The sequence below is a fragment of the Phyllobates terribilis genome, unplaced genomic scaffold, assembly GCF_046119375.1.
Source record: "Phyllobates terribilis strain yellow unplaced genomic scaffold, ASM4611937v1 Scaffold_5__5_contigs__length_657084704, whole genome shotgun sequence".
Lineage (NCBI taxonomy): Eukaryota > Metazoa > Chordata > Amphibia > Anura > Dendrobatidae > Phyllobates > Phyllobates terribilis.
In genome coordinates, this window is record NW_027362765.1 from 16,417,469 (window position 1) to 16,443,022 (window position 25,554).

At 47.2% G+C, this 25,554-nt stretch overlaps 1 protein-coding gene across 1 annotated transcript in view; it reads right to left on the minus strand.

The window, feature by feature from the left end:
- The window catches only part of LOC141270590 (uncharacterized), a 191,861-nt gene that overhangs the window by 62,301 nt on the left and 104,006 nt on the right, over positions 1 to 25,554 (minus strand). The gene's annotated exons all lie outside the window — the stretch shown is intronic.

The following is a 25,554-nucleotide window of genomic DNA, read 5'->3' on the forward strand; positions in this document are numbered from 1 at the left end:
TCCCTATTAATGGTGTCTGGGCCTGCAATATATGAAAATCTCAAACCAAAAGAAAAAGGCAGAGTAAAAAAGCCAATATATACACTGTGTTCCAAATTATTATGCAAATAATATTTTCTCAGATTTTCCCAAATTACCTATATGAGTTGCAGTCATTGTAATTTTCCAGTCAAATAACTATTAGAGTACAATTGAAAGGTTTTTGTACAAACTGCCTATGATAACAGTATACTTTTTAAAAAATAAAAAACTCAAACTGCACTCAAAATGCATGTTCCAAATTATTATGCACAGCAGAGTTTTCAACCTTTTCATTTTAATAAAGAACAAAAAAATGGTCATTTTTGAAATTCTAAGCATTAGCAGGTTATTACAAACTGAAATCAAACCGTTTTCAACTCAAAACTTTATTCTAGGTGATGTTACATTTGCACATAGGACCCCTTGTTCGAAAGGAGCTTCTGAACTCTCTCGTCCATTGAATTTGTCAGGTTTTGGATGGTTTCTGCTTTAATTGTTTTGCATGAGGACAGAATACCCTCCCAGAGCTGTTGCTTAGATGTGAACTGCCTCCCGCCATCATAGACACTTCTTTTGATGATGCTCCAGAGGTTCTCAATGGGGTTGAGGTCAGGGGAGCATGGGGGCCACACCATAAGTTTGTCCCCTTTTATGCGCATAGCAGCCAGAGATGCAGATGTGTTATGTGCAGCATGAGACGGGGCATTATCATGCATGAAATGATCTCGATGGTCCAGATGGATGGAGTGGAGGATGGCTGGTTGATGGACACCCCATGCAAACACGGCTACGGCGCTAACAAGGAGGAGGTGGAGTAATGTTTTGGGCTGGAATCATGGGGAGAGAGATTGTCGGCCCTTTTAGGATCCCTGAAGGGGTAAAGCTGAACTCCATAATGTATGTTGAGCTTCTCAAACAGCACTTCCTTCCATGGTTCAAGAAGAAGAACCGTGCATTCCGCAGCAAGATCATTTTCATGCATGATAATGCCCCGTCTCATGCTGCACATAACACATCTGCATCTCTGGCTGCTATGGGCATAAAAGGGGACAAACTTATGGTGTGTCACCCATGCTCCCCTGACCTCAACCCCATTGAGAACCTCTGGAGCATCATCAAAAGGAGTGTCTATGATGGTGGGAGGCAGTTCACATCTAAGCAACACCTCTGGGAGGGTATTCTGTCCTCATGCAAAACAATTAAAGCAGAAACCAACCAAAACCTGACAAATTCAATGGACGAGAGAGTTCAGAACCTCCTTTCGAACAAGGGGTCCTATGTGCAAATGTAACATCACCTAGAATAAAGTTTTGAGTTGAAAACTGTTTGATTTCAGTTTGTAATAACAGTTTGTAATGCAGTTTGAGTTTTTTATTTTTTAAAAAATATACTGTTATCATAGGCAGTTTGTACAAAAACCTTTCAATTGTACTCTAATAGTTATTTGACTGGAAAATTACAATGACTGCAATTCATATAGGTAATTTGGGAAAATCTGAGAAAATATTATTCGCATAATAATTTGGAACACAGTGTAGTTGTATAAATCTATAATAATATATAAAGGAAAACCATAGAACCAAGGGATAGGAAACCATGAACAATATTTATTAATTTAATTCATATACAGTACAGACCAAAAGTTTGGACACGCCTTCTCATTTAAAGATTTTTCTGTATTTTCATGACTATAAAAATTGTACATTCACACTGAAGGCATCAAAACTATGAATTAACACATGTGGAATTATATACTTAACAAAAAAGTGTGAAACAACTGAAAATATGTCTTATATTCTAGGTTCTTCAAGGTAGCCACCTTTTGTTTTGATGACTACTTTGCGCACACTTAGCGTTCTCTTGATGAGCTTCAAGAGATAGTCACCGGAAATGGTCTTCCAACAATCTTGAAGGAGTTCCCAGAGATGCTTAGCACTTGTTGGCCCTTTTGCCTTCACTCTGCGGTCCAGCTCACCCCAAACCATCTCGATTGGGTTCAGGTCTGGTGACTGTGGAGGCCAGGTCATCTGGCGTAGCACCCCATCACTCTCCTTCTTGGTCAAATAGCCCTTACACAGCCTGGAGGTGTGTTTGGGGTCATTGTCCTGTTGAAAAATAAATGATGGTCCAACTAAAAGCAAACCGAATGGAATAGCATGCCGCTGCAAGATGCTGTGGTACCCATGCTGGTTCAGTATGCCTTCAATTTTGAATAAATCCCCAACAGTGTCACCAGTAAAGCACCCCCACACCATCACACTTCCTCTTCCATGCTTCACGGCGGGAACCAGGCATGTAGAGTCCATCCGTTCACCTTTTTTGCGTCGCCCAAAGACACTGTGGTTGGAACCAAAGATCTCAAATTTGGACTCATCAGACCAAAGCAGATTTCCACTGGTCTAATGTCCATTCCTTGTGTTAATTAGCCCAAACAAGTCTCTTCTGCTTGTTGCGTGTCCTTAGCAGTGGTTTCCTAGCAGCTATTTTACCATGAAGGCCTGCTGCACAAAGTCTCCTCTTAACAGTTGTTGAAGAGATGTGTCTGCTGCTAGAACTCTGTGTGGCATTGACCTGGTCTCTTATCTGAGCTGCTGTTAACCTGCGATTTCTGAGGCTGGTGACTGATAAATTTAGCCTCAGAAGCAGAGGTGACTCTTTGTCTTCCTTTCCTGGGGCGGTCCTCATGTGAGCCAGTTTATTTGTAGCGCTTGATGGTTTTTGCAACTTCACTTGGGGACACTTTCAAAGTTTTCCCAATTTTTCGCACTGGCTGACCTTCATTTCTTAAAGTAATGATGACCACTCGTTTTTCTTTACTTAGAATTTGTATTATGGCAAGAAAAAAGCAGCTAACAGTCTATTCAGTAGGACTATCAGCTGTGTTTCCACCAGACTTCTGCACAACACAACTGATGGTCCCAACCCTATTTATAAGGCAAGAAATCCCACTTATTAAACCTGACAGGGCACACCTGTGAAGTGAAAACCATTTCCGGTGACTACCTCTTGAAGCTCATCAAGAGAATGCCAACAGTGTGCAAAGCAGTCATCAAAGCAAAAGGTGGCTACTTTGAAGAACCTAGAATATAAGACATATTTTCAGATGTTTCACACTTTTTTGTTAAGTATATAATTCCATATGTGTTAATTCATAGTTTTGATGCCTTCAGTGTGAATGTACAATTTTCATAGTCATGAAAATACAAAAAAATCTTTAAATGAGAAGGTGTGTCCAAACTTTTGGTCTGTACTGTACATCATAGAATTGCAACATAGACATTGGTGAAAGAAGACAGCTAAAAAACTGGCAGGAGATGGAATTAAACATGTTGAAAGAGACAGCCCTCTCAATACATGGGTCTCCCCAACAAACTCAGTACAGTAAGATCCTAAAGATTAATATAACCAATAATCCCAGCCTGGAATCTGGATTCCCACTGCTATTCTATCTTTGCTTTCCTTAAGAATGTACTATCTGATGTCTCCCTCCTGGCACACAACACCATATCAATTCAAGTCTACAACCAGATAGACTAAGAATGCGTGCCCACGATGCGGATTTAATGCGTTTCTGCAGCGCCATTTCCGCCGCAAAAACACATTAAACACGCTTATAAATTGTCTGCCATGTTTCCCAATGATAATCCGCATGTGCTGTGCACATGGTGTGGAAATTTCCGCTGCGGATTATCATTACGGAAAAATCCGCAGCACAACCATTAATTTTGCGTAATCGCGGCAAAATCTCCGCCATTAACTTGCATTGAACGGCATAACATCCACATGACTACACGTACACATGTGGATATTATGCGATTCAATGTGCGGATGGTATCCGGGTTTGGAGAAGAGGAGACTTTCCTCCAGACCCGGATACCATAGTACCTGTAGTTAAAAAAGAATAAAAAAAAAAACATATACTTACCTTCTGATGGCCCCCTGTCTGCTCCCGGCGGCGCTGCTGGCTCTTCGGCTGCTCGCGGTGGTGTAAAAGGACAACAGTAGCGTGACCTGTCACATGACTAAATGACGTCATGGAAGGTCCTTTTTAGAGCACCACGAGCCGCCGAACACACCGGACGCACGGTAGTGGAGACCGGGGGCCATCAGAAGGTGAGTATAATGGTTTTTTTTACTTTTCAACATTTTTATTCTTTTTTTATTTCATGTTACAAACGCTTCTACCTGGCAGAAAAAAAAGCATGTAGAATCCGCATGCGTTTTTTCTGCCAGGGAGATGCTCCGCAGCATTTCTGCATTGTGGGCACTTAGCCTTAAAGTCTGTATTTTTCACTTACTTATTCACATTTTACTCATCACCAGGAAATTGTTCTCCTGTGTGCCCATGTATCTCAGTACAATGGGCTCCCACACAGTATGATGGTCCCCATAGCACCTCACACAGTATTATGGCCACAACAGTCTGCTACACTAAATAGCGGCCATGTTGGCTGCCACTTTGGATGCTACGCCCCTGCCTATCCAACTAGTGTGTGGTAAATATCTCGTAGGTCCTGGGTTTTTAGTATATGCACGAAAAATGGGGCTAAGTGAGTATTTATTAATTAGCCGTCAGGTAGCCAATGGGGCGGATTGTACCAGGGGTGGGATTCGGCCGGTTCTCCCGGTTCGATGGAACTGCTTGTTAGAAGAGCAGCAGCTTCCCCAAACCGGGGATATGAAGAGCTGCGATCCGGTTACAGGGGCGTGCTGGGCCGAGGAGCAGAGGCAGGGGCGGACGGTAGCGATCCCTGCAGCTCCGCTGCTGACAGGAGGAAAATGGCAGCGGAGCTGGAGGGTTCCATCCTCACCTCTGCTTCCTGGCTGCCCAGTGCTTCCTCCTTGGTTGACACAGGTTCGCGCTGCATGATGACATCATTATGCAGCGCCGGCCTTTCTCAGGGAGAAAGTTGCCGGAGACGAGGAGGATGCTGCAGAGGAGCGGGTTGAGAGGTAAGTTGTGTTTTTTATTTTTTTAACTGAAACTGGGGAATCTGGAGAGAGGAACAGGAAAATGAAGGGGGGCTGGGAAGAGCAATGAGAGGAGGCTGGGGAGAGCAATGAGAGGAGGCTGGGGAGAGCAATGAGAGGAGGCTGGGGAGAGCAATGAGAGGAGGCTGGGGAAAGCAATGAGAGAAGACTAGGGAGAGCAATGAGAGGAGGCTGGGGAGAGCAATGAGAGAAGACTAGGGAGAGCAATGAGAGGAGGCTGGGGAGAGCAATGAGAGGAGGCTGGGGAGAGCAATGAGAGGAGGCTGGGGAGAGCAATGAGAGGAGGCTGGGGAGAGCAATGAGAGGAGGCTGGGGAGAGCAATGAGGGGAGACTGGGGAGAGCAATGAGGGGAGACTGGGGAGAGCAATGAGGGGAGACTGGGGAGAGCAATGAGGGGAGGCTGGGGAGAGCAATGAGGGGAGGCTGGGGAGAGCAATGAGGGGAGGCTGGGGAGAGCAATGAGGGGAGGCTGGGGAGAGCAATGAGGGGAGGCTGGGGAGAGCAATGAGGGGAGGCTGGGGAGAGCAATGTGGGATGGTTGGGGAGAGCAATGAGAGGAGGCTGGGGACAGCAATGAGAAGAGGCTGGGGACAGCAATGAGAAGAGGCTGGGGACAGCAATGAGAAGAGGCTGGGGACAGCAATGAGAAGAGGCTGGGGACAGCAATGAGAAGAGGCTGGGGACAGCAATGAGAAGAGGCTGGGGACAGCAATGAGAAGAGGCTGGGGACAGCAATGAGAAGAGGCTGGGGACAGCAATGAGAAGAGGCTGGGGACAGCAATGAGAAGAGGCTGGGGACAGCAATGAGAAGAGGCTGGGGAGAGCAATGAGAGAAGGCTGGGGAGAGCAATGAGAAGGCTGGGGAGAGCAATGTGGGGAGGCTGGGGAGAGCAATGTGGGGAGGCTGGGGAGAGCAATGTGGGGAGGCTGGGGAGAGCAATGTGGGGAGGCTGGGGAGAGCAATGTGGGGAGGCTGGGGAGAGCAATGAGGGGAGGCTGGGCAGGGCAATGTGAGGAGGCTGGGGAGAGCAATGAGGGGGTTGGGGAGAGTAATGAAGGGAAGCTGGGAAGAGCAATGAGGGGAATCTGGGGAGAGCAATGAGGGGGAGGCTGGGGAGAGCAATGTGGGGAGGCTGGGGAGAGCAATGAGGGGGTTGGGGAGAGTAATGAAGGCAGGCTGGGAAGAGCAATGAGAGGAAGCTGGGGAGACAAATGAGGGGGAGGCTGGGGAGAGCAATGAGGGGGAGGCTGGGGAGAGCAATGAGGGGAGGCTGGGGAGAGCAATGTGGGGAGGCTGGGGAGAGCAATGAGAGAAGGCTGGGGAGAGCAATGAGAGAAGGCTGGGGAGAGCAATGTGGGGAGGCTGGGGAGAGCAATGTGGGGAGGCTGGGGAGAGCAATGTGGGGAGGCTGGGGAGAGCAATGAGGGGAGGCTGGGCAGGGCAATGTGAGGAGGCTGGGCAGGGCAATGTGAGGAGGCTGGGGAGAGCAATGAGGGGGTTGGGGAGAGTAATGAAGGGAAGCTGGGAAGAGCAATGAGGGGAATCTGGGGAGAGCAATGAGGGGGAGGCTGGGGAGAGCAATGTGGGGAGGCTGGGGAGAGCAATGAGGGGGTTGGGGAGAGTAATGAAGGCAGGCTGGGAAGAGCAATGAGAGGAAGCTGGGGAGACAAATGAGGGGGAGGCTGGGGAGAGCAATGAGGGGGAGGCTGGGGAGAGCAATGAGGGGAGGCTGGGGAGAGCAATGTGGGGAGGATGGGGAGAGCAATGAGGGGAGGCTGGGGAGAGCAATGTGGGAAGGCTGGGGACAGCAATGAGAGGAGGCTGGGGACAGCAATGAGAGGAGGCTGGGGACAGCAATGAGAGGAGGCTGGGGACAGCAATGAGAGGAGGCTGGGGACAGCAATGAGAGGAGGCTGGGGACAGCAATGAGAGGAGGCTGGGGACAGCAATGAGAGGAGGCTGGGGACAGCAATGAGAGGAGGCTGGGGACAGCAATGAGAGGAGGCTGGGGACAGCAATGAGAGGAGGCTGGGGAGAGCAATGAGAGGAGGCTGGGGAGAGCAATGAGAGGAGGCTGGGGAGAGCAATGAGAGGAGGCTGGGGAGAGCAATGAGATGAGGCTGGGGAGAGCAATGAGATGAGGCTGGGGAGAGCAATGAGAGAAGGCTGGGGAGAGCAATGAGAGAAGGCTGGGGAGAGCAATGAGAGAAGGCTGGGGAGAGCAATGTGGGGAAGCTGGGGAGAGCAATGTGGGGAAGCTGGGGAGAGCATTGTGGGGAGGCTGGGGAGAGCAATGAGGGGAGGCTGGGGAGAGCAATGAGGGGGTTGGGGAGAGTAATGAAGGGAGGCTGGGAAGAGCAATGAGGGGAAGCTGGGGAAAGCAATGGGGGGGAGGCTGGGGAGAGCAATGTCGGGAGGCTGGGGAGAGCAATGTGGGGAGGCTGGGGAGAGCAATGAGGGGGTTGGGGAGAGTAACGAAGGGAGGCTGGGAAGAGCAATGAGGGGAAGCTGGGGAGAGCAATGAGGGGGAGGCTGGAGAGAGCAATGAGGGGGAGGCTGGGGAGAGCAATGAGGGGGAGGCTGGGGAGAGCAATGAGGGGGAGGCTGGGGAGAGCAAAGTGGGGAGGCTGGGGAGAGCAAAATGGGGAGGCTGAGGAGAGAAATGTGTAGAGGCTGGGGAGAGCAATGCGGGGAGGCTGGGGAGAGCAATACTGGGAGGCTTGGGAGAGCAATGCTGGGAGGCTGGGGTGAGCAATGCTGGGAGGCTGGGGAAAGCAATGATGGGGCTCGGGAGAGCAATGACGGGGGTGCTGGGAGAGAGCGATGATGGGGGTCCCTTTGCCTGTACTTTAAAGCCTTGTATATTTTCCGTGTGCACATAGCCTTACAGTTAATTGGGGAGAGTCACAGAGACTGAATAACTGAATAATTTATATTATTGGCCAGTGGAGATTATATTCAATGGGGGGGGGGGCACAGTGCTGCTTATCACTTTATATTTTGATTACTAAGTGGCTAATAGTATATTAATGGAGGGTGGTACATATCTATATACAGGGGTGCAGTGTGGGGGAGACACATGTGTAAATACACTATAAATTCATGTTCAAAACCTATAACTCTGCCCTTCATCTGGCCAAACAATCCTACTTCACCACCCTCATCACTTCAATGTCCAACAATCCAAAACGACTTTTCGAAACCTTAAACTCCCTCCTGAAACCTAAAGCACAGGCCCCCACCACCAACCTCAGCGGGGAGGATCTGGCCACTTATTTCTTTGAAAAAATCAACCACATCCATCAGGACATCTCAGCCCAATCTCCTCAGTGCCTGGATCCCCTTCCCTGCCGCACTTCAAGCTCACTTGCCATCTTTGAGCCTGTTACAGAAGAAGTTACCTAGCTCCTCGCTTCTTCTCGGCCTACAACCTGCAACAGTGACCCCATTCCTTCACATCTCCTGCAGTCCCTCTCACCTGTGGTCACCACTCACCTGACTAAAATATTTAACCTCTCTCTTTCTTCAGGTATCTTTCTCTCCTCATTTAAACATACCATCATAACCCCTTTACTTAAAAAGCCATCCCTGGACCAGAACTGCACTGCTAACTACAGACCTGTCTCTAATCTTCCTTTCATCTCTAAACTCCTGGAACGCTTGGTCCACTTCCGTCTAATCCGCTATCTCTCAGATAACTCTCTCCTCGACCCTCTACAATCTGGTTTCCGCTCCTTACACTCCACTGAAACTGCCCTCACTAAAGTCTCTAATGATCTACTAACAGCCAAATCCAAAGGTCACTGCTCCCTGCTGATTCTCCTGGATCTCTCTGCAGCATTTGACACTGTGGATCACCAGCTCCTCCTCACTATGCTCCGCTCTTTAGGCCTCAAGGAAACCGTTCTCTCCTGGTTCTTCTCCTACCTCTCTGACCGCTCCTTCACTGTATCTTCTGCCGGCTCCTCTTCCCCTCCTCATCCCCTTACTATCAGGGTTCCGCAGGGCTCAGTCCTAGGCCCCCTCCTCTTCTCTCTATACACTGCCCCTATTGGACAAACAATCAGCAGATTTAGGTTCCAGTATCATCTCTATGCTGACGACACCCAATTATACACTTCTTCCCCTGACATCACCCCTACCCTAATACAAAATACCAAGGCTTGTTTGTCTGCTGTCTCTAACATCATGTCCTCCCTCTATCTTAAACTGAATCTCTCCAAAACTGAACTTCTTGTGTTTCCCCCCTCTACTAACCTAACTCTACCTAACATCGAAATTACCTTGGAGGGTTCAACCATAACTCCCAAGCAGCATGCCCGCTGCCTTGGGGTCATATTCAACACTAACCTTTCCTTTACTCCCTATATCCGATCACTCACTCACTCTTGTCACCTGCACCTTAAAAACATCTCCAGAATCCAATCTTTTCTCACTTTTGAAACTGCTAAAACTCTTACTGTCGCTCTTATTCACTCTCGTCTGGACTACTGCAACTCTCTTCTGATCGGTCTCCTTCTTACCAAAATTTCCCCTCTCCATTCTGTCCTGAATGCGGCAGCCAGGGTCGTATTTCTGTCCAGCCGCTTCACCGATGCCTCCACCTTGTGCCAGTCATTACACTGGTTACCCATTCGCTACAGGGTCCAATATAAACTCATTGCTCTCACCCACAAAGCTCTCCACAGTTCTGCACCACATTATATCTCCTCTCTCATCTCAGTCTATCGTCCTACACGTGCCCTCCATTCCACAAATGACCTAAGACTAACATCCCCCATAATCCGAACCTCGCACCTCAGTCTCCAAGACTTCTCTCGTGCTGCACCAGTTCTCTGGAATGCTCTACTCCAGACGATCTGATTGATGCCTAGCCCCGATGTCTTCAAGCGCGCTTTAAAAACCCATCTCTTTAAACAAGCCTACCACCTCAAATACCCAGTAAACTAACTTTCCCCTGTTCCCTCCTAAATACTATTCAGAATCAGCTCCCTACTGTTCATCTGTCTCTACACCCTCCATGCACACGATAACTGCACTCGGTAATTGAGTATTGCACTTGAACATACAGGCTGATGACCGGATCATACAGCTTTATATGATAATCCCGACTTATTATAATTGCCATACCTGAAATAACAAGCACTTTCCACCTATTGTGCCCCCCCCATTTCCTTGTAGAATGTAAGCTTGCGAGCAGGGACCTCACTCCTGATGTAACTGTTTAAACTGTCTCACCTTGTATTGAATTTATTGTTTGTACATGTCCAAGCTTAATTGTAAAGTGCTGCGGAATATGTTGGCGCTATATAAATAAAAAAATTATTATTATTATTATTATTATTATTATTATATGTGACCTTGTTATTTTCTAGGCTGGAGATCATCGTGACAAGACGAGTCGTGGCTGGGAGATGTGGACATGAAGGTCTGACCAGATGGAGAAGAAGAAGCAGAAACCGAGTCTGATCAGATGACACGTCAGCGGTAAGTGCCTGGATGTAAATATCATTCCGTATCGGCACTGTGTGACTTGGAGTGGTAATGTTTCTGTAAAATCCATTAGGCTGCATTCTCACATTTGTGTGAAAAGTCTGTGTGCTGCCAGATTTTTTTTTATCAGATGGTCCACGGACTCATAGAGTTTTATAGATCCATTCACACATCCATGAAAATCCTGGATCTGAGTATGAGATCTGTGAGGGTCAGAGAATGTCCTGTTCTGATCTGATTTTGAGGATTAGAATAGGACATGCTCAATGCATCAGTAAAAGCAGACAGCACACAGACACGGCACACAGATGCAGAAATGTAGCCGTATTATGTATAGCATACTTCCTTAAGTATATTTAATTTACTCACTTATTATCTATAGCTCCATCCTTAGTTATATACAGTAGTTTCCTCTTTTATTACGTATAACACCCTCCCTTATTACCTACCATCCTCTCTAGTTATATTTTATTATTATTATATAGCTTCCTCTGCTGTTATGTACAGTGCTGTCCCTTGCATAGCATATTCTTGTTATTTTTGTCAGTCACAGCGCCCTCTTTTATTACATAGTACTCTCTTGAAAAGAAGCTTTCCCCTGCTCCATCAGCCTTCATTGCATTATATATCTAACAAGAGAGGACGGTATTTAATAAAGAACAGGGCACTATAGATAATCCAAAATGTAAGGGACGGTGCTGTATATAACAAGAGAGGGCACTGTATAATAATTGACGGCAATATACATAATAAAGGAGGCTATGTAAGAGGTATATATGTGTGTGTGGCTATATATACATCTGTAGCTTAGTCGACATAAAAGGAGGGGGGCCCAGACACATTTTTTGTACAGGGGCCCCAAGCAGTCAGTGTCCGCCCCTGAGCAGAGGGACAAATGCCCCCCAGGCCAGTCCACCAGCAGAGGTTTTGGGCTGCCCAGACGCAGCTATCGCTTCAATGCTGCCACTCTCCTATGCACGCGCCCTCCCATCCGAGGGCGCACAGCCTGCTGGGAGGGCGCGCGGCCTGCTGGGAGGGCGCGCACAGAGATGAGTGGCCGCGGTGATTGTGAAAAGGGGACGGACAGCGCGTGGGCCCACAGGTAGGACTGCATTATGTGAAGACATCAGATCAGCGTTGGAATAGCAGAGGTGAGTATTTAATTATTATTTTAATCTGGGGCCATGTATACTGTGTGCAGCGCCATGCGGGGCAATGTATACTGTGTGCAGCGCCATGCGGGGCCATGTATACTGTATGCAGCGCCACGTGGGTCTATGTATACTGTGTGCAGTGCCATGCGGGGCCATGTATATTGTGTGGAGCGCCATGTGGGGTCAAGTAAACAGTACGGAGCACTATGCAAGGGCCCATTATTCTGTATGGAGGACTATGTGGGGCCCATTATACTGTATGGAGGACTATGTGGGGCCCATTATTCTGTATGGAGGACTATGTGGGGCCCATTATTCTGTATGGAGCACTATGTGAGCCCATTATACTGTATGGAGGACTATGTGGGGCCCATTATTTGGTATGGAGGACTATGTGGGGCCAATTATTCGGTATGGAGGACTATGTGGGGCCCATTATACTGTATGGAGGACTATGTGGGGCCCATTATACTGTATGGAGGATGAAGTGGGGCCCATTATACTGTATGGAGGACGATGTGGGGCCCATTATACTGTATGGGGGACTATGTGGGGCCATTATTCTGTATGGAGCACTATGTGAGCCCATTATACTGTATGGAGGACTATGTGGGCCCCATTATTTGGTATGGAGGACTATGTGGGGCCCATTATTTGGTATGGAGGACTATGTGGGGCCATTGTACTGTACGGAGGACTATGTGGGGCCCATTATACTGTATGGAGGATAATGTGGGCCCATTATACTGTATGGACGACTATGTGGGGCCCATTATTCTGTACGGAGGACTATGTGGGGCCATTATTCTGTATGAAGGACTATGTGGGGCCCGTTATACTGTATGGAGGATTATGTGGGTCCATAATACTTTACGGAGGGCTATGTGGGGTTATTACACTGTATGGAGGACTATGTGGGGTCATTATTCTGTATGGAGGACTATGTGGGGCCCATTATACTGTATGGAGGACTATGTGGGGCCTATTCTGTATGGAGGAAAATGTGGGGCCCATTATTCTGTATGGGGGACTATGTGGGGCCCATTATTCTGTATGGAGGACTATGTGAGGCCCATTATTCAGTATGGAGGACTATGTGGGGCCCATTATACTGTATGGAGGACTATGTGGGGCCTATTCTGTATGGAGGACTATGTGGGGCCCATTATTCTGTATGGAGGACTATGTGGGGCCCATTATTCTGTATGGAGGACTATGTGGGGCCCATTATTCTGTATGGAGGACTATGTGGGGCCCACTATACTGTATGGAGGACTATGTGGGGCCTATTCTGTATGGAGGGCTATGTGAGGCCCATTATACTGTATGGAGGACTATGTGGGGCCAATTATACTGTATGGAGGACTATGTGGGGCCTATTCTGTATGGAGGACTATGTGGGGCCCATTGTACTGTAACTAACCCTTTTATAATGTTGCTACAATTTTTCTGGTTGTAATTTTTGACCACCCATTCATGGTCAAATTCGCAAGTTTTTTTTGTTGCTTGACTGTTCTATTTGCCTGCCGAATCAGTCCTGATACTGCTAGACCTCAGCACTGTTTCCTGAAAATGCATGTTGACAATTTGTAACAAAACCTACAAAAGACAAAAGACAAAAATATATCTCATACCCTACCATCATTATATATAAATGTAAAGCAAAATTGCATAATAAATATAGGGTACTTAGTGAACTATTTTTGATCAAAAAAAGTATACAAGCCGTCCCACCAGCGGGAAGGTGACCCTAAATTGGGACGGTACCTATACTGCCTATATTAAAAACCTTACTGTATATCAAAGTTGAAGCAATGCATATAAAAGGGTAGACAAATAGGACCGGGTCCCAACTCCAGACCACCCAGGCCCGTGGTAAGCTACATATAACCAGTCAGCTCAACAAAGGGGATGCCACACCCTTAAATTGCACAGAATGCAAACAAGACAAAAAAACAGGCAATGTGAACTGAGGTCTAAGATGGTAGACATGCAAGAAATAGGAGCATGTTCACACTAGCAAAAAAGAAACAAAACCTACAAAAGACAAAAGACAAAAATATATCTCATACCCTACCATCATTATATATAAATGTAAAGCAAAATTGCATAATAAATATAGGGTACTTAGTGAACTATTTTTGATCAAAAAAAGTATACAAGCCGTCCCACCAGCGGCAAGGTGACCCTAAATTGGGACGGTACCTATACTGCCTATATTAAAAACCTTACTGTATATCAAAGTTGAAGCAATGCATATAAAAGGGTAGACAAATAGGACCGGGTCCCAACTCCAGACCACCCAGGCCCGTGGTAAGCTACATATAACCAGTCAGCTCAACAAAGGGGATGCCACACCCTTAAATTGCACAGAATGCAAACAAGACAAAAAACCAGGCAATGTGAACTGAGGTCTAAGATGGTAGACATGCAAGAAATAGGAGCATGTTGACAATTTGTGCAGTCCTGTACATACTGTATGCCAGGACAGTAAGGTTCGTGTATATAATCGTCTCATGTGGATTTTTATCTGCATCTTCTGTTGAATATTAAAATATCTGATCAGTAATTTGCATGTTATTTTTTAACTAACAAATTAGTATTAAGTTCAAATCCCTTAATCTTTCACACCATGCCACACAGTTCAGTATTTATTTTGACATTACTATAGTTATGGAAATATGACAATTTAACTCTGCAATTAAAATCATCATTTACTAACCAGAATCCCACAATGTCTGTCCGCTATTTCATCCTTCTTCAACGCCAGATTTCTAAAGCTTAACATGGACAAAACTGAATTCATCATCTTTCCCCCACCTCACTCAACCCCAACTGACCTATCCATCAAAGTTAATGACTGCCCACTCTCCCCAGTAACACAAGCTTGCTGCCTCGGTGTAACCCTGGATTCTGATCTCTCCTTCAAACCACATATCCAAGCCCTCTCCACTTCCTGCCGACTCCAACTCAGAAATATCTCCCGGATTCGCACACTCCTCAGCAAAGACTCTGCAAAAACACTAGTGCACGCTCTCATCATCTCCCCCTCGACTACTGCAATCACCTGCTCTGTGGCCTCCCTTCTAACACTCTCACACCCCTCCAATCTACCCTAAACTCTGCTGCCCGAGTAATCCAACTGTCCCCCCGCTATTCCCCGGCCTCTCCTCTTTGTCAATCCCTTCACTGGTTCCCCATTGCCCAGAGATTCCAGTTCAAAACCATAACCATGGCATACAAAGCCATCCACAACCTGTCTCCTCCAAACATCTGTGACCTAGTCTCCCGGTACTTACCTGCACGCAACCTCCGATCCTCACAAGATCTCCTTCTCTACTCCCCTCTTCGCACAATCGCATACAATACTTCTGTTGTGCATCCCCCCTACTCTGGAACTCTCCACGCCAACATATCAGACTCTCGCCAACCGTGGAAACCTTCAAAAGAAACCTGAAGACCCACCTCTTCCGACAAGCATACAACCTGCAGTAACCACCGCTCCACCATACCGCTGCATGACCAGCTCTACCCCCACCTACTGTATCCTCACCCATCTCTTGTAGATTATGAGCCCTCAAGGGCAGGGTTCTCTCTCCTCCTGTACCAGTCGCTGACTCGTTTTGTTCAAGATCATTGCAAGTGTATTTGCTATGTATACCCCTTTTCACATGTAAAGCACCATGGAATAAATGGCGCTATAATAATAATATTAATCATTGTTTGACATACAGTACAGACCAAAAGTTTGGACACACCTTTTCATTTAACCCCTTAAGCCCCGAGGGTGGTTTGCACGTTAATGACCAGGCCAATTTTTACAACTCTGACCACTGTCACTTTATGAGGTAATTACTTTGGAACGCTTCAACGGATCCCCCTGATTCTGAGACTGTTTTTTCGTGACATATTGTACTTCATGATTGTGGTAAAATTTCTTCGATATCACTTGCGCTTATTTGTGAAAAAAAAACGGAAATTTGGCGAAAATTTTGAAAATTTTGCAATTTTCAAAATTTGAATTTTTACGCCTTTAAATCCGAGAGATATGTCACACAAAAGAGTTAATAAATAACATTTCCCACATGTCTACTTTACATCAGCACAATTTTGGAACCAAAATTTTTTTTGTTAGGGAGCTATAAGGGTTAAAAGTTGACCAGCGATTTCTCATTTTTCCAACAAAATTTACAAAACCATTTTTTTAGGGACCACATCACATTTGAAGTCACTTTGAGAGGTCTTTATGACAGAAAATACCCAAAAGTGACACCATTCTAAAAACTGCACCCCTCAAGGTGCTCAAAACCACATTCAAGAACTTTATTACCCTTCAGGTGCTTCACAGGAATTTTTTGAATGTGGAAGAAAAAAATGAACATTTAACTTTTTTCACAAAAATGTTACTTTAGACCCAATTTTTTTTATTTTCACAGGGGTAACAAGAAAAAATGGACCCCAAAATTTGTTGTGCAATTTCCCCTGGGCACGCAGATACCCAATATGTGGGGAAAAAACACTGTTTGGGCGCACGGCAGGGCTCGGAAGGGAAGGAGCGCCATTTGACTTTTTGATTGTAAAATTTGCTTGAATAATTAGCAGACTCCATGTTGTGTTTGGAGAGCCCCTGTGTGCCCAAACATTGGAGCTCCCCCACAAGTGACCCCATTTTGGAAACTAGACCCCCCAAGGCACCTATATAGATGCATAGTGAGCACTTGGAACCCCCAGGTGCTTCACAAATTGATTCGTAAAAATGAAAAAGTGTTTTTTTTTTCACTTTTTCATTTTTACGAATCAATTTGTGAAGCACCTAGGGGTTCCAAGTGCTCACTATGCATCTAGATAGGTGCCTTGGGGGTTCTAGTTTCCAAAATGGGGTCACTTGTGGGGGAGCTCCAATGTTTGGGCACACAGGGACTCTCCAAATGCAACATGGCATCCGCTGACAAATTGAATATAAAATCGGCTCAAATTGTTAGTGGACACCATGTTGCGTTTGGAGAGCCCCTGTGTGCCCACACATTGGAGCTCCCCCACAAGTGACCCCATTTTGGAAACTAGACCCCCCAAGGCACCTATCTAGATGCATGGTAAGCACTTGGAACCCCCAGGTGCTTCACAAATTGATTCATAAAAATGAAAAAGTGAAAAAAAAACACTTTTTCATTTTTATGAATCAATTTGTGAAGCACCTGGGGGTTCCAAGTGCTCCAAGTGCTTTTTCCAGATTTTGGCAGACAGTCATGTGACGGCTTGTTTTTTGCGGGATGAGTTGACGTTGTTATTGGTGCCATTTTCAGGCATGTGACATTTTTTGATCGCTTTCTATTCCGATTTTTGGGAGGCAGAATAAACAAAAACCAACAATTCAGGAATTGTGTTTTTTTTGTTTTTTTTTATTCTGTTCCACGTGTGGTAAAATTGATAAGGTAGCTTTATTCTTCGGGTCAGTACATTTACAGTGGTACCACATTTATATCGGTTTTCTATGTTTTGCACTTTTACATAATAAAAGCAATTTTATAGAAAAAATTATTTTTTAGCATAGCTTTATTCTGAGAGCTATAACTTTTTTATTTTTCGGCTGATGGAGCTGTATGTTGGCTTGTTTTTTGCGGGACGAGATGACGTTTTCAGCGGTACCATTTTTATTTATATTTGTCTTTTTGATCGCGTGTTATTCCATTTTTTGTTTGGCGGTATGGTGATAAAGCATTGTTTTTTGCTTTGTTTTTTTTGTTTTTTTTTACCATGTTCACTGAAGGGGTTAACTAGTGGGACAGTTTTATAGGTCAAGTTGTTCCGGACGCGGCGATACCAAATATGTGTACTTTTATTGTTTTTTTTTTTTTTTTTATAATAATATTTATTGATGGGTACATTATATTTTTATTTTTGGTGGATTATTTTTTATTTTTATTTTTTTCACTTTCTGGGTGTTTTTACACTTTTTTACTCTGTCCCACTCTGGGACTTTCACTTTTTTTTCTCTGATCGCCTGCATGGCACAGGAATGCAGCACCATCCCTGTGTCATGCAGGCTGTCAGCGCTGGACGGGGAGAAGATTGTTTGGAGATGCACTGCGCATGTCCAAACAATCTTCCTGCTGCCTGGTGACCCGGATGTTGTCATGACGACATCGGGTCGTCATGGCAACACCCGGGAAGCCTTTGCAGACAGCGCTGGAAGCCGGAAGAGGAGGAGGAGGTGACTTCGATCGCAGCATCGCGGGGGTTAATGTGCTGGGAGCAGTGCAGGGCCGCTCCCTGCATATAGTATCGGGTGTCAGCTGTGACAATCAGCTGACACCCGGCGGCGATCGCGCCCGCACAGCCTGTGTGCGCACGCGATCGCCATGACGTACTAATATGGGTCTGGCTCTTAAGTCCCAGGGCACAGACGCGTATTAGTACGTCAGATGTTGTTAAGGGGTTAAAGATTTTTCTATATTTTCATGACTATAAAAATTGTACATTCACACTGAAGGCATCAAAACTATAAATTAACACATGTGGAATTATATACTTAACAAAGAAGTGTGAAACAACTGAAAATATGTCTTTTCTTCTAGGTTCTTCAAAGTAGCCACCTTTTGCTTTGATGACTGCTTTGCACACTCTTGGCATTCTCTTTAAATGAAGGTGTGTCCAAACTTTTGGTCTGTACTGTAGATGGGACTTGAGTAACACCAGTTTGCAGGAAGGGTGTAGTGATTTTACTTTTAATTACCATTAGGACGCAGACAGACTGTCATATGAATCAGAGTGTAGTGCACAGCCAGGCCAGCCGGTCAGCCAAGTGAGACAGCTGCATAGAAATACATGCAGCTGTCACACTCAGGTCAGGAGAGACGTTGGCCAAAACGTGCACTGTTCTGATCTCACTCCAATTTATTTTTTTTCAACTGTTTGACTGCGCCCCTACTTGTATATGTTTGAGTAAAAGGTGTGTGTAAATGTGTGTGCATTAAAAAGGGTGTGGCTTTAAAAAATGGGTGTGGCTTTTCTACACACAAACACAGAACCTGTTGTTAAAAAATTAAATCCCACCCCTGGATTGTACCATATTGTGTGTAGGGGGCAGTACTGTGGGAAAACCCCCCTAAAGTAAAATCTTAAATTTTTATTAAATATATGCATTAAAAACTGGACTAACAACATATATACTTAAAACTAGCAAAATTACAAGCTCAATGACTTGTTGTGAATGTATATAAACAGATGTAAACAATGATGCTGCTGAATAACAAATACAGTCACTACCTGTCACGATGGTGTTGGTACTTTGGGTGCTAACCAGGTCCCTAGTTTTTCCCTGTCAACCGGATTACTCCTGAAGGTTGCGACACTGGGATCTCGTTCCTTCCTATGCTCCTATATCTACCAAGATCTGTCCCCTCCACCACCCAGGGTATTGGGAAGCTGAAGTGTATAGGAACACAATAACCAGACAAACAAGAGAAAACAGACAGGGATAAATGAAAATACAAATCATCTACACACACTAAACAACAGAGTGTTGGGACACAGGGGAGTTAAGGGAAGGAGAATACAAATTAGGAGAGGAAGAGGATAAGTACACAGACAAAAACTCCAAGCAATAATCTCCAGACCAATCACCAAACTCTTAACTCCAACTATCTGCGACAAAAACAAGTATTGCACATCCTCCAATCATGGAATAGGCATGTAGATCTACTTTATCAATATAAAAAATATGGGATGATGCCCCTCAATATATTCCATAATGGTCATATTTGACCCACATTGCATAATTAAAGCTACACAAGGATCACACACTTGTTAGTTGCTAAATAGTATATGTGGGATATAACTGATAAGAAATAATTCTGATATAGAAGCTCAGATATCTCGATGAAGTACAACACTATGTGAAACCCATTCACAGGGAACTGAGTATCAATGAATAGAGTATAAAATCCAAAGATGTAATCCAGAATGGGGCTGTATACACACAAAACAGGCATAGGAAATTTGCACATTGAGCCCCTCAGGGGCTAGTGAATCCAGTCTGGAAATCCACTCCCTTTGCTTTTTGAGTATACATCTGTTATGATCACCTCCTCCCACATTGGGTTTAACCACCTCAATGATACAAAAGGAGATGTCTCCTGTTTCTCCTGGATGTACACTGTTCATGTGTTCCACTAATGGGGTGTCCCGACCATTGCGTGAATCACCAAAATGCTCCCCCACCCTCCTCCTAGACTCCCTCTTGGTCTTGCCTACATAGTCTAGGGGGCAGGTGCATGAGATCATACACTGCTCAAAAAAAATAGAGGGAACACTCAAATAACACATCCTAGATCTGAATGAATGACATATTCTCATTGAATACTTTGTTCTGTACAAAGTTGAATGAGCTGACAACAAAATCACACAAAAATCATCAATGGAAATCAAATTTATCAACCAATGGAGGCCTGGATTTGGAGTCACCCCCAAAATTAAAGTGGAAAAACACACTACAGGCTGATCCAACTTTGATGTTATGGCCTTAAAACAAGTCAAAATGAGGCTCATTATTGTGTGTGGCCTCCACGTGCCTGTATGACCTCCCTACAACGCCTGGGCATGCTCCTGATGAGGGTGCGGATGGTCTCCTGTGGGATCTCTTCCCAGACCTGGACTAAAGCATCCGCCAACTCCTGGACAGTCTGTGGTGCAACGTGACGTTGGTGAATGGAGCGAGACATGATGTCCCAGATGTGCTCAATCAGATTCAGGTATGGGGAATGGGTGGGCCAGTCCATAGCTTCTATGCCTTCATCTTGCAGGAACTGCTGACACACTCCAGCCACGAGGTCTGGCATCGTCCTGCATTAGGAGGAACCCAGGGCCAACCGCACCTGCATATGGTCTCACAAGGGGTCTGAGGATCTCACCTCGGTACCCAATGCCAATCAAGCTACCTCTGGCGAGCACATGGAGGGCTGTGTGGCCCTCCAAAGAAATGCCACCCCACACTATTACTAATCTACTGCCAAACCGGTCATGCTAAAGGATGTTGCAGGCAACTGATCGCTCTCCACGGCGTCTCCAGACTCTGTCACATCTGTCACATGTGCTCAGTGTGAACCTGCTTTCATCTGTGAAGAGCACAGGGCGCCAGTGGAGACTTTGCCAATCCTGGTGTTCTGTGGCAAATGCCAAGCGTCCTGCACGGTGTTGTGCTGTAAGCACGACCTCCATCTGTGGACGTCGGGCCCTCATACCACCCTCATGGAGTCGATTTCTAACTCTTTGTGCAGACACATGCACATTCGTGGCATGCTGGAGGTCATTTTGCAGGGCCCTGGCAGTGCTCCTCCTATGCCTCCTTGCACAAAGGCGGAGGTAGCAGCCCTTCTGCTGGGTTGTTGCCCTTCTATGTGTAACATCCCTGGCGGCGTGCTTGCATAGTGCACCACCTCCCACCATGCAAGATCGCAATCTTACCTGTCAGTCCATGCTGCACTCTTTGCTCCATTACTTGCTGTGTCCATGTCTCTTGTCTGATTGCTTAGGGCGTCGGCACGGCTTTCTGCTTGTTTCTTATAGCTACTGTGTGCACAGTCCTAATGCGTCCCCAGCCTATTGCTGTGAGTCACTGGATACTTAAACCCCCTCCACCCAGTAGGAGGTGCCTGAGCAACACTTTCTCTCAGTTTGTCCTTTGCAACTGAATTGCCAGGTCCTGTCCTGTATCTAGTCTGTTCCGCCACCCTGAGGGCTGTATACCCAGGCCTGTTACCTGTCTGTTCTGCCACCCTGGGGGCTGTATACCCACGCCTGTTACCTGTCTGTTTCCGCCACCCTGGGGGCTGAGTTCCCAGGCTCGTTTCTGTATCTTGTTTCTGTTTCAGTTCCTGTCTGAACAGTGTCCTAGCCCGTTTCTTGTTTGTTTCCATGTTTGTACCTTCCCTTTTCCTGCAGTGTCTGAACCTGCACCTAACTCCAACTCCTTGTCTCTGTACTTCTATTTGTGAGTTTTGTGTCCACTCGCTACTTCATTGTAAGTACCTTGTGTGTATCTGGTTCTGCGCGTTCTGTTTCCCTGCCTCCGTATTTACCTCCTGTGTTCTAGCTATCTTCCTGTATCTTCCAGTCTGTTCCATGTGAACAGAGCCCTGTCCTGTCTGCCTTCACCTTCTGCTCTGCTTGTTCACCGCTCCGGCGGTTCCGCACTGCTCCGCTTGTTTACTGCACCTGCGGTTCCGCTCTGCTCCGCTTGTTCACTGCACATGCGGTTTTGCTCCGCTTGTTCACTGCACATGCGGTTTTGCTCCGCTCTGTTTGTTCACCACACCTGCGGTTTTGCTCCGCTCTGCTTGTTCACCGCACCTGCGGTTTTGCTCCGCTCTGCTTGTTCACTGCTCCTGCGGTTTTGCTCTGCTAGTCCACCGCAGAACAGAGCCCTGTCCTGTCTGCCTTCACCTTCTGCTCTGTTTTGCTTGCTCACCGCTCCAGCGGATCCGCTCTGCTCCGCTTGTTTACCGCACCTGCGGTTCCGATCTGCTCCGCTTGCTCACCGCTCCAATGGTTCCGCTCTGCTCCGCTTGTTTACCGCACCTGCGGTTCCACTTTGCTCTGCTTGTTCACCGCTCCGGCGGTTCCGCTCTGCTCCGCTTGTTTACCGCACCTGCGATTCCACTCTGCTCTGCTTGTTTATCGCACCTGCGGTTCCGCTCTGCTTGTTTACCGCTCTGGCGGTTCCGCTCTGCTCTGCTTGTTTACCGCTCCGGCGGTTCCGCTATGCTCCGCTTGTTTACCGCACCTGCGGTTCTGCTCTGCTCCGCTTGTTTACCGCACCTGCGGTTCTGCTCTGCTCCGCTTGTTTACTGCTCCGGTGATTCCGCTCTGCTCTGCTTGTTTACCGCTCCGGCGGTTCCACTCTGCTCTGCTTGTTCACCGCACCTGCGGTTTTGCTCCGCTCTGCTTGTTCACCGCGCCTGCGGTTTTGCTCCGCTCTGCTTGTTCACCACACCTGTGGTTTTGCTCCGCTCTGCTTGTTCACCGCTCCTGCGGTTTTGCTCTGCTAGTCCACCGCACCTGCAGCTCTGTTCCTGTATCCAAGTCTGTACTGGTCCCTATCCAGCCTGCGTTCATACCTGCCAGTATCTGCCTGTCTGCATTCCAGCTGTGCCTGTCAGCACCCACCTGTCTTCATACCAGCCGTGCCTGCTAGTACCCACCTGCCTTCATACCAGCCGTGCCTGCCAGTGCCCACCTGTCTGCATACCAGCTAACCTGCCTGTTCCTGCATTCCCCAGTGTGGGTCAACAGCTGTGACCGGGGTCTGACCTGGAGTAGCACCTGGTCCCTCTGCTCGGTTCCGCCCTGGTTCACGGAGTCGACTGAGCCGCTGTGTGACCTTGGTCGGATCGGGTTGATACTTAGTTACACCCCTCCAGGCACTCCTCGGTTCATGGTATAGTGGGATCACTAATCACGCTCACGCCAGTCAGTCCGGGCGTGAGCGTAACAGTTTGCTCAGGCCATGGTTCCCGTTGAGCCCCACGGCTCTTCGCTCTCAGAGACATTTGAATCCTTGTCTGGCGAATACATGCACTAAGAAAATTTTTTTTCTCAAGCTGAGGTTCAGGCGATTTACGCACCAGCCCAAATGGAGATATCAGCACTCGTTCCTGCGGATCCACCACGGTACTATGGGGATCCAAAATGAAGCCGTGCATTTATGGAGCAATGCATGCTGCATTTCAAATTCTATGCTCAATATTTTCCTACCGATTGGGTTAAAGTAGCATTCATGATGTCCTACCTAGCGGGTGATGCCTTGAAATGGATCACCCCCCTATGGGAAGATTGGGATCCTATCGTCTCTGACCTGCAGGCCTTCCTGGTGGCCTTTCTAATGGTCTTCAATGACCCTAATCCTGAAGCTTCTGCTAAAGCTTCCCTTCCCAATATCCTGGAGCAGCCCCGATGGGTGATGTGTGTAGGTAGCCTACCAGTTCTCCAGCCTGAAGAGAATGCTGCCCACACAGAATGACAATGCTCCACAGAATACTTCCCTTCCCAACCTCAAGAGGCAGTCCAGACGTGGAAGGTGTAGAGGTAAACCGTCACGCCGCGTTCTGTCCTCCCAAAGACCTCCTGTTCCCCAGCCTGTGGAGGTAGCTATCCGCACAGAGTCCATGAAGGATGACTATGTTCGTCAGGCAAAGCAGGGGCCAGAACTCAGTCACAAAGTCGGATTGCGGTCCCACTGCGGTTGTTTGGGACCCCCGGGCGGTCTTTGTCCAGCAAAGGTTGGAGAATCCCAAGACATTAGGCCTGTGGGAGAGGCTGCCCTTGGCCTTAGTGTTTCCTCTCCACAGATGACCATGACTGTCTCCGTGGCAAGTGAAGGCCTCGGATTAACCGGAAGTTTCGGGCTGAAAGCCTTGAAGCGTCGGTGTCTGATTCCCGTCCAACAACTCCAGAAGCTGATTTGGGCATTGTCAGCGTAAGGACGAGCCCTACTCAGAAACAGTCAAAATATGTCTGTACAAATTAAGCTCCAGATTGGAGCATTACACATGAAGAAGTTCACATTTCAGGTGCTGTCTGGTTTACCCACAGGTCGTCCAGAGCTGAGAGATCTAGTGCCCGCTCAGGTCTGGAGATCCTGCATGGTGTTTCCTGGGGGACTGCTGAGGTGCAAGGGGTGTCCAGTCCCCATATCTTCAGGACAGTCAGCAGTTTCTTCTTCTTCTTCACCAGACCTGCTAGTCGCTGACTCGCTGTGCACTGAAGTCTCCGAAGGAAGGGAAGCGGAGGCATTGTCCCCACACAGTCTCGACGATTGTACCAATGATCTGGCTTTAGGCACCGCACCGCCTCGCAGACGTGTCATCTCAGAAACCAGACTGAAGTTGGTCCCTAAGCAAGGATCCTCCATCTTTAACAAATCTGGCAATAAGTCCATCAAGGCGGTGGCTACCTCCAAGTCTCTGCACCCCTCCAACAAGACGGAGGATCTCCAGTTGCCTCCTGAATCCTCCGGGGTGCTATGATAACAAATGGAGAGAGACTTTTCTGCACCCTGTACCTGGTACTTCGCCCACTTCATCCAGTAAGCTTGGCAAAGTGTACGTCAAAGCGGTGGTTAACCCAGAGTCTCTGCACCCCTTCAACCAGGCGGAGGACTTCCAGTTGTCTCCTGAATCCTCCAGGGTGCTACCCGATATTAATAAGTGGAGAGAGACTTTCCTGTGTCCTGTTCCTGGTACCTCGCCCACCTCATTTGTTGCTGAGGATGGCCCGATGGAAGGAAGCATCCTAGTTACCAAGATGATGAGACCAGCTTTGTTCCCTCTAGTGGACAGAAGAGGAAATCTTCTTGACAAGGATCGGCCTCCAAATTCTCTGCAGAAAATCCTTACTGGCTGGAGGAAGAGGGGGCGTAAAGGGGTGGGTACTGCAACATCCCTGGCGGCGTGCTTGCATGGTGCACCACCTCCCACCATGCAAGATCGCAATCTTACCTGTCAGTCCATGCTGCACTCTTTGCTCCATTACCTGCTGTGTCCATGTCTCTTGTCTGATTGCTTAGGGAGTCGGCATGGCTTTCTGCTTGTTTCTTATAGCTACTGTGTGCACAGTCCTAATGCGTCCCCAGCCTATTGCTGTGAGTCACTGGATACTTAAACCCCCTCCACCCAGTAGGAGGTGCCTGAGCAACACTTTCTCTCAGTTTATTCTTTGCAACTGAATAGCCAGGTCCTGTCCTGTATCTAGTCTGTTCCGCCACCCTGAGGGCTGTATACCCAGGCCTGTTACCTGTTTGTTCTGCCACCCTGGGGGCTGTATACCCAGGCCTGTTACCTGTCTGTTTCCGCCACCCTGGGGGCTGAGTTCCCAGGCTCATTTCTGTATCTTGTTTC